At 38.9% G+C, this 10604-nt stretch overlaps 1 long non-coding RNA gene across 1 annotated transcript; it reads right to left on the bottom strand.

The window, feature by feature from the left end:
- Nucleotides 1-427: 427 nt before the first annotated feature.
- On the bottom strand, nt 428-4205 carry LOC102146744 (uncharacterized). Its single transcript, XR_010582661.2, has 3 exons — nt 3968-4205; nt 3208-3333; nt 428-2354 (listed from the first exon to the last, which is right to left on the bottom strand). It is a non-coding gene; the product is annotated as an uncharacterized lncRNA (long non-coding RNA).
- Between the last annotated feature and the right edge of the window lie 6399 nt (nt 4206-10604).

Below are 10604 nucleotides of genomic sequence, written 5' to 3'. Positions count from 1 at the left end.
TCAAATATTACTGTAGAATTTTTTTTATTCTGTCAATAAACATACTTTGCTTAACATACTTTGGGGCTCTGTTGCTTAGTGTATATATGCTTGCAATTGTTTTATCATCTTGAAAAATTGACTAATCAGCATATATCTCCTTTTGTCACATGTAAGCCTTTTGACTTAAGCTATATCTTCTCTGATATTAGTATAAAGCTCTTTTTATTGTCAGTATTCAGCTCTTTTTATTGTTACTATCTGCGTGAAATATCTTTTTCTGCTCTTATACTGTCAACTTATTTGTATCTAAAATGACCCTCCTTTAGACAGCATATTGTTAGATCATTTTATTTTTTAGTTCATTCTGCCAATCTCTGCCTTTTGATTGGAGGCATTAATCCATTAAAATTTAAAAGTACTAATAAGGAAACAGTTACTTTGGCCATTTTATTTGTTTTATGTATGTCTTGAAGACTTTTTGCCTTTTATTCTTTCTATTTCAGCCTTTTGTGTGTAATTGATTTTCCATAGTGATTGTTTTTTTGAATCCATTGCTATTTCCTTCTGCATATATTTTTACATTTTAAAGAATAAAAAATGATTGTAGTTTATGTCGCAATTACTAGCTTCACAATATTTGAGCAGTTACTTAAATTTACTGAGCTTCAGTTTATCAATTGGAAAACATTTTAATTGTTATGAGGAATGCATAAGAAAATATTTAAGTGCCTTTCATAGAGCCTAGGATAGAGTAGGAACTCAATTAATGTTTGTAATGGCTGATTTTGGTTGCCAACTAGACTGAATTAAGAGATACCCAGATACCGGGAGAAGCATTATTTATTCTCGGTCATGTGCATTAATTATCCTTAATGCTTCAGTAGGCATTGAATCCATTTTTCTTTTATAAAAAAGGGAAACCTTCATGGTTTGACATTTGATTGGAATGATTAAGCTTCCCCGGCTATTTATGTAAGGGTGGTTCCAATGAAGATTGACATTTGAGTCAGTAGAATGATGAGGAGATCCACCCTCAATGTAGGTGGGCACCAGCCAATTAGTTGGGGGCCCAGTTGAAACTAAAAAGCAGAGAAAGGGTCAATTTTTGCTCATCTCTTCTGGAGCCAAGCCACTTTTTCCGCCCTTGTACATCAATATTTCAGGTTCTCCTTGTTTTGGACTCTGGGACTTGCAGCAACATCTCCCACTCTCAGGCGTGCACCCTCAGAATTACACCATCATCTTCCTTGGTTCTGAGGCCTTTGGACTGAGCCATGCTACCAACTAGTTCTCCAACTTGCAAATGACCTGTTGTGGGCCTCCTCAGCCTCTATAATTGAGACAGCCAGTTCCCCTCATAAGTCTGTTCTCATGTATATCTCTCTTAATGTATATCCTCTTGGTTCTGTTTCTCTGGGGACCCCTGACTAATAAGATGTTCCCCTTTCCCTTGCCCAACTATATATATAAGTACAAGTTTATGATATTAACCTATGACATATATGAAAAACGATGTACATATTCTATAATTTTGAGGCTTCTCAAATTAGGTTGTTTTTCTAAAGATTTGACAACTTTCCTAATTTCTGAATGTAGTCACCATCAGCAAAATACATAAATAAGTGATGAAAAGAAGACAGAATGAGAGAAAGACAGAAAGAGAAAGATAAAAACAAAAGAAAAGTATTAAAAAGTTATTTGTACCATATATTTCCAGTGTCGTAAGCGTTGAGGTCACAGGCTATGACATAGTCTTCATATTTCCATTTCCATTTAACATGGCAATATGTACTCCACAAATATCTACTCAATGAATTTTTAAAAATCAACAATTAATCTAACAATAATACTTTAACTGACTTTTTAAATGATTCAAATTAAAGTAAGCATATTTAATATTTGATCACCTGGAACTTCCTAGCCTATATTTATTAACATGCTAATCCTGATGACCCTTAACAATAAAAAAATTCTTATGAAATTCATTTTTAAGTGTAATATTATAGAGACATATTCTCCATGTGGTTACAAGCCCTAGCAATACACATTGTAAATCCCAGAGAGAATGGTTAAAGAGATTCTCTTACCTAGCATGTTAATCACTGAGCACGGATGATCCACAGAGCTTAGTAAGTGTCTTTTAATTATTATTTGTTGGTAATGAATAATAAATAAAAGTGTCAGGTGGTATCATAAAGGAGATGTTGGCTTTTCTACTGCTTCTGGGCAACTCTGTCTCTTCTAAGGCTTACATAGGCCAGCAATACCTTTATTTATAAAATTACTCAGCCTACTTACCCATCAATTTAGTAGCTCTTAATAGTCAGTCATGTGGTCAGTCGTGTGTACCAAGACTGGGTTCCCCCAGGTAACTGGAAAATGGAACACAAAGTAAAATTATGCAAATTCATCTGCTGCTGTGTGTCTGCCTCTCAAGAAAGACACAAATTATTCCATCGTTGTAGGATTATTTGGAATTCATGTGAAGAAAATAAAAGAAATAGTAAATGTAAGTGTATTAGTCTGTTCTCATGCTGTCACGCTGCTAATAAAGACATACCCGAGACTGAGTAATTTATAAAGAAAAAGAGGTTTAATGGACTCATATTTCCACATGGTCATGGAGGCCTCACAATCATGGCAGAAGGCAAAGGAGGAGCAAAATGTCATGTCTCCAAGGCGATAGGTAAGAGAGTTTGTGCAGGGGAACTCCCATTCATAAAACCATCAGACGTCATGAGACTTATTCACTACCGTGAGAACAATATCGGGGAAACCACCCCCGTAATTCAATGATCTCCACCTAGTCCCAACCTAGATATATGGGGATTATTACAACTCAAGGTAAGATTTGGTTGGGGATGCAGCCAAACCATGTCAATAAGGAACAAAGGAAAATATACAGGTCAGATAATATGATAAACTTCTTGACTAAAAATAAAGAGTATTCTTAATGACAGGAATAAAAGCCATTATGTCAGGCACATTAGGTTTGAACTACAGCTCCAAGCGTTTTGGCCAGTTATTTAACCTCTTATGCCTCAATTTCACCATCTGCCAAATGGAGGAAATAAAAGTATATAATTATAAGTGTATAATTTATAAGGATATTTTGTACACTTAACTGATAACAGTAATTGGCAGGAATTATTTACTCAGTGGCACGGTGACTGCCACAGAGTCATATATGATATACATATACACAAAGTCCTAGCCCCTACTCACCAGTTTGTAACTCCCATCAGAGACGCTCTGTAGTGGCCCACTTTGATGCTTGCCCTCCATTTACAGCTTACCGAGGGGTGCCCCCAGCTTCTCTTCCTCTCTTATCACATCCCTGTGAGCAGCTCTCTTGGAAAATAATACATAAATATACATAAAATTCTTAAGTAAGAAACTTACATCTTTCTATATGTTTAGTCAGAGAGATTTGTCTTCCCATAAGAAAAGTCACACAGTTTGGAATTTTAAAAAATCACATTTTTAAAAAATCACATTTCTCTATGTATCAACATGCTAGACTTGGAAACACCACATGTACATAAATGCAGACTTCACTGAAAATCAAAAAATATGATATGTGTGACAGAGGGGAAAGATTAATGGGCTGTATGTAGGAGGAAAGGAGGCTAGCGGCTCCAAACTGGGAGGTTCAGGAGAATGAAAGTGTTGCCAGTCGTGGCTTCAATGAGACAATAGGCAGAAACCCGTTTTTCTTAAACAGGTTTATTAATAAACCAGGACTCTCCCAAACATCCAGAATACGTGATCATCCTGCATATAAAATAAAGAGACATGGGTTTTAGGCCAGGTTTGCATTTCCTGGCTGCATAACTTGATTGAGTCATGACAGATTTCTAGGACTCTTGCCTCATCAATAACAGAAAGAAGAAATGACTTGTATTAGTCAGGCTTCTCCAAAGGGACAGAGCTAATAGAATAGATGTATATATGAAGGGGGGTTTATTAAGGAGTATTGACTCACATGATCATAAGGTGAAGTCCCACAATAGGTTGTCTGTGAGCTGAGGAGCAAGTAAGCCAGTCTGAGTCCCAAAACCTCAAATGTAGGGAAACAGGCAGTGCCGCTTTCTGTCTGTGGCCAAAGACCCAAGACAAACCACTAGTGTAAGTCCAAAAGTCCAAAATCTGAAGAACTTGGAGTCCAGCGTTCGAGCACAGGAGGCATCCAGTATAGAAGACAGATGAAGACCAGAAAACTCAGCGAGTCTGCTCATTCCACCTTCGTCTTCCTGCAATTTTTTCTAGCCATGCTGGCAGCTGATTAGATTATGCCAACCCAGACTGAGGGTGGGTCTGTCTCTCCAAATCCACTGACTCAAATGTTAATCTCCTTTGGCAACACCCTCACAAACACACCCAGAAACAATGCTTTGCATCCTTCAATCCAATCAAGTTGACACTCAGTATTAACCATCACACTTGCTGATGCATAAGAATCTTTCTAGCTGTGCTTCTGAAATAGAAAAATGTATGTGCCTGTTGACTGAAGAAGACTCGCAACCCTAGATTGCTGGTAATAGGTGCCACACAGAAGATTCATCCTTCTTAACTTCCTAAAAGCATAAATAAGAAACAAGACAGAAATTTGAATGAAAAGTAAAGGAATGGCGCTGCGGGTGAGAATGAGAATGAGAGCAAGGAGCCGTAAGCAAGCTGCTGTTGGAACAGCGGGTAGGAAGGACACTCTTGTGAGGGCAGTTGGAAGAGTTCCCACTCCTGCAGGAGGTGGTATCAGGAATCAGGTGAGAGGACCACAGAGGGAAATGGCTGCCGAACAATACTCTTCTGTCTTTTCATTTCTTGCTCTCCAATTAATTACCAAGAACCCTCCTTCTGTCGCATTGGAGGAGGTATGTGTGAGCAGATGGAGAGGCCACTGGGTCCTTTGTATCTATATTCTTATCTACAGTCATAGTTTTCATTTTCCAGTTGAGAGTTACCAGTTGAAACCTGGTTTCTGAAGCAGAGGAAGTTAGATGGAGCTGTAAGTCTGTGTCAATTGTTTGGTGTGTCCCTATGTTGTATGCATGTTATTTAACTTTATTCTTCAGGTTTCAAATTAAACATTTTCTTAGAAATTTTGTGAAGAGTTGTTCTAATGATGGCTCCCTGATTTAAATTCTGCCCTTTATCTTCAAAGAATCTATCAAAATCATTTTTAAGTATGTGTTTAGTGCTTGCCTGCCCACAACTGACTGCAAGCTTCATGAAGCCAAGAACTCCATCTGCCGTATGCTCAAAGCACACGGTAGGAGCTCCATAAACATTGATTGAATAAATAAATAAAATTAATAACTATTAGTCAAATAAATAAACTCCTGGGGAGAAATGAGTGACGGTGTCATAAAATAAATGGAATTCTAATAACATTTGAATTATGGGCTGCAAACACTAGATGAAGGAGAGGCTTTGTATGCAAAAAAAAATTCTGGCTAAATTTTTGTATGCTGCTAATTAAGGAAAAGACATCGGTAGAAAAAAAGTGAGATGTGTAAAATTTGCTTTTGTTTGATTATGAAAAATTCCAAGAAGTAGTTTACCATTATTAGATGATAAATAGAGCCAGAGATGTCGGGAAATAGGCCCCATGACACCAGTGCAAACATCTTACCTTTAAAAGCTGTGAGTTTGGCTGGGCGCAGTGGATCAAGCCTGTCATCCCAGCACTTTGGGAGGCCGAGACGGGCGGATCATGAGGTCAGATCATCGAGACCATCCTGGCTAACACGGTGAAACCTCGTCTCTACTAAAAAATACAAAAAAAAATTAGCCAGGCGTGGTGGCAGGCGCCTGTGGTCCCAGCTACTCAGAAGGCTGAGGTAGGAGAATGGCACGAACCCGGGAGGCGGAGCTTGCAGTGAGCCGAGCCACTGCACTCCAGCCTGGGCAACACAGCGAGACTCCGTCTCAAACAAACAAACAAACAAACAAAAACTGTGAATTTGACTTTTTGGCAGGTTATCTTACTGTGATGGCCAGGACAGAGTTACAATTCTATTATTAAAACATGCAAAAATGAGGGAAAACTGAACGCAAAAATCAGTATTGGTAATGGGTTAAATAATTAAAGTACAAAAAGGACAGAAGGCAGAAGGTACGCACCATGGGAGATTCCTTTATTTGGAGATTAGGATGGAATCAGTGTTGCTTGTGAGAAATACAGAAAGGGCTGAATGTGGATGTATTGCATGAACTAATTATTAGTATTATTATTTTTATTGGAAGTCAACAGTTAACAATGTAAAATATTAGATATTGTTTCATGAAAAGTAAGGAAGTCAAACAAAAATATAGGAGTCATTAAGGACCTTTGAGAGTTTTAGTAATCAAGAATAGAAAGTCATATTACAGGAGATTGTTACGGAAAACAGGTAATTAAAAAAAGGCAATAGAATCTGATTTCTTTTTGGTGTTGATTGGAAAGGAGATGCCTCAGCAGTTTAAGTAGGGTCAATGGAAACACATTCTAAGTACCTATTTGAATTAAATTTGTGAAGACACAGAAGTGTGAGCTGGTAAGGGGGAAGATGAGATGGTGCTAGCCGCACTGTTGTACTGTGAGTCTTTGTTTCAAACATGTCTAATGAACAGCCACATGAGAACCACAATTTATAGCATCAAAGTGACTTGTGGGACTACTAAATGAATGTTTTATTTTTATTTTATTTTAATTTATTTATTTTCTTTTATTTTTAATTATACTTTACGTTCTAGGGTATATGTGCACAATGTGCAGGTTTGTTACATATGTATACATGTGCCATGTTGGTGTGCTGCACCCATTAACTCGTCATTTACATTAGGTATATCTCCTAATGCTATCCCTCCCTGCCTCCCTCTCCCCACAATAGGCCCCAATGAGTGATGTTCCCCTTCCTGTGTCTAAGTGATCTCATTGTTCAGTTCCCACCTATGAGTGAGAACATGCGGTGTTTGGTTTTCTGTTCTTGCGATGGTTGGTTGAGAATGATGGTTTCCAGCTGCATCCATGTCCCTACAAAGGACACAAACTCATCCTTTTTCATGGCTGCACAGTATTCCATGGTGTATATGTGCCACATTTTCTTAATCCAATCTGTCACTGATGGACATTTGGATTGATTCCAAGTCTTTGCTATTGTAAATAGTGCTGCAATAAACATACATGTGCATGTGTCTTTATGGCAGCATGATTTATAATCCTTTGGGTATATACCCAGTAATGGGATGGCTGGGTCAAATGGTATTTCTAGTTCTAGATCCTTGAGGAATCGCCACACTGTTTTCCACAATGGTTGAACTAGTTTACAGTCCCACCAACAGTGTAGAAGTGTTCCTGTTTCTCCACATCCTCTCCAGCACCTGTTGTTTCCTGATTTTTTAATGATTGCCATTCTAACTGGTGTGAGATGGTATCTCACTGTGGTTTTGATTTGCATTTATCCGATGGAAAGTGATGATGAGCATTTTTTCATGTGTCTGTTGGCTATAAAAATGTCTTCTTTGGAGAAGTATCTGTTCATATCCTTTGCCCACTTTTTGATGGGGTTGTTTCTTTTTTCTTGTAAATTTGTTTGAGTTCTTTGTAGGTTCTGGATATTAGCCCTTTGTTTGATGAGTAGATTGCAAAAATTTTCTCTCATTCTGTAGGTTGCCTGTTCACTCTGATGGTAGTTTCTTTTGCTGTGCAGAAGCTCTTCAGTTTATCAGATCCCATTTGTCAATTTTTGCTTTGGTTGCCGTTGCTTTTGGTGTTTTAGACATGAAGTCTTTGCCCATGCCTATGTCCTGAATGGTATTACCTAGGTTTTCTTCTAGGTTTTTTATGGTTTTAGGTCTAACATCTAAGTCTCTAATCCATCTTGAATTAATTTTCATATATGGAGTAAGGAAAGGATCCAGTTTCAGCTTTCTACTTAGGGCTAGCCAATTTTTCCAGCACCATTTATTAAATAGGGAATTCTTTCCTCATTTATTGTTTCTGTCAGGTTTGTCAAAGATCAGATGGCTGTAGATGTGTGGTATTATTTCTGAGGGCTCTGTTCTGTTCCATTGGTCTATATTTCTGTTTTGGTAGCAGTACCATGCTGTTTTGGTTACTGTAGCCTTGTAGTATAGTTTGAAGTCAGGTAGCATGATGCCTCCAGCTTTGTTCTTTTGGCTTAGGATTGTCTTGGCAATGTGGGCTCTTTTTTGGTTCCATATGAACTTTAAAGCAGTATTTTCCAATTCTGTGAAGAAAGTCACTGGTAGCTTAATGGGGATGGCATTGAATCTATATATTACCTTGGGCAGTATGGCCATTTTCACGATATTGATTCTTCCTATCTATAAGCGGTATGTTATTCCATTTGTTTGTGTCCTCTTTTGTTTCACTGAGCAGTGATTTGTAGTTCTCCTTGAAGAGGTCCTTCACATCCCTTGTAAGTTGGATTCCTAGGTATTTGATTCTCTTTGAAGCAATTGTGAATGGGAGTTCACTCATGATTTGGCTCTCTGTTTGTCTGTTACTGGTGTATAAGAATGCTTGTGATTTTTGCACATTGATTTTGTATCCTGAGACTTTGCTGAAGTTGCTTATCAGCTTAAGGAGATTTTGGGCTGAGACAATGGGGTTTTCTAAATATACAATCATGTCATCTGCAAAGAGGGACAATTTGACTTCTTCTTTTCCTAACTGAATACCCTTGATTTCTTTCTCTTGCCTGATTGCCCTAGCCAGAACTTCCAACACTCTGTTGAATAGGAGTGGTGAGAGAGGGCATCCCTGTCTTGTGCCAGTTTTCAAAGGGAATTTTTCCAGTTTTTGCCCATTCAGTATGATATTGGCTGTGGGTTTGTCACAAATAGCTCTTATTATTTTGAGATACATTCCATCAATACCGAGTTTATTGAGAGTTTTTAGCCTGAAAGGCTGTTGAATTTTGTCAAAGGCCTAAATGAATGTTTTCTCTGGACACATCCAAATTGCATTCTAATTGTCTGTATTTTGAGGTTGCCTTCTTTCATACTAGGTAGTTTACAGCTGGAAAACGCATCTATTTTATATATATATATATTTAGAGGCGGAGTCTCATTCTGTCACCCAGGCTGGAGTGCAGTGAGGCATGATCATGGCTCACTGCAGCCTCCAAGTGCTGGACTCAGGCGATCCTCACACTTCTGCTTCCCGAGTAGTTGGAACCACAGGCCACCATGCTCAGCGAATTTTTTAGTTTTTTGTAGAGATGGATTCTTGCTTTGTTGCCCAGGCAGTTCTTGAACTGCTGGCTTCAAGAGATCCTCCCACTTTGGCCTCCCAAAATGCTGGAATTACAGGTGTGAACTAGCACACCCTGCCAAAAGATATATCTATTTAGGATATCTGAAAATAAATACAAGGTGAGGGAAGCCCTGGTGATATGTTTGAGTCTTTCAGAAAATGGCTTTTATGATGGTTTTAAATATTCAATTCATTTATTTGAGGGGAGAAGATAATTTATGAAAGATAAATGAAAGAGAGAGAGAGAAAGAGAGAGAGAGAAGGTATAGGTGCAGAGGCCCCAGACTCTGCTGCAGCTCTAACACCTGCAAAGAGAGAAAGGGAAGGACTTAGGACTGGGCTGGCAGAGCCTCAGCCTGTGGTGCAACTAGGAGAGCAGTGAAAGACAAGAAAGATAAGAAAGGTTCTAGGAAAGATAGGAGGGGGCAGGAATGACAGGACACTCGTAGGCCTGCCAGGCCCGTCATGAGCCAAGAGAGACCTGGGCAAAGCCTGGCTTCAGCATAAAGGCTGTGGTCATTCCTGTCTTCGTTTGTTTTGGTGGCTATAACAAAAAGGTATAAACAAAGTGGCTTATAAACAACAGAAAAGTATTGCTCATAGTGCTGGAGGTTGGGATGTCCAAAATGAAGGCACCAGCAGATTCTGTTTTCTGGTGAGGGCCCACTTTCTAGGTCAAAGATAGTGGCTTCTAGCTGTGCCCCCACAGGATAGAAAGGGTCTCTTTCATAAGAGCACAACTTCCACCGAAAGCCAGCTTGACTCTATCGCTTCCCCAGGGTTCCCATCTCTTAATACGATCACAGTGTGGATTGGGTTTCCAGGTATGCATTTGCAGGGGACACTAAGATGAAGGCCAGAGCAATTCGATAAGGTACTGCAGTGAAAGGCCTTCAGCAAAACATGCTCCTCACATGACAGTCTCCGGGGTGGAGGGAGGAGCAACTTTCTCCCATGACTACCACCAGCTAGGTCAATAGGATCTGTGCTTCTTAAGGGATAACCTGGTCATCTTAGGGTCTTTTGTGAAATACCAAATTCTCCAATGCCAAGCAGGCTACGTGGTTCAGATGGCAAGCCTTGTGGATAAGTGAGAGTGGTGCTTATCTACACATTCAAAACTTCGTTTTCGAATTGAAAGGAATTTCACAGACCTGTTGGGATGTCCTCCATCTAAGTATCCCCATAGAATTTTATCTTCAGAGTTTATTTTAAATATTATAATTCCTGTGACATTTTCACCAATTGTTTCACTGCCCTGGTTTGAAATCCCTTGAGTAGATGTATGTGATATAAACATTTCATTTTGGAAAAAAGAACTACAATGGTAAAGCTTTACGGATACTTAAATTCAGGT

Source organism: Macaca fascicularis, chromosome 17 (assembly GCF_037993035.2).
Source record: "Macaca fascicularis isolate 582-1 chromosome 17, T2T-MFA8v1.1".
In the NCBI taxonomy this organism is placed as follows: domain Eukaryota; kingdom Metazoa; phylum Chordata; class Mammalia; order Primates; family Cercopithecidae; genus Macaca; species Macaca fascicularis.
The sequence above is the reverse complement of the archived record's forward strand: the minus strand, read 5'-3'. Positions and strand labels throughout refer to the sequence as shown.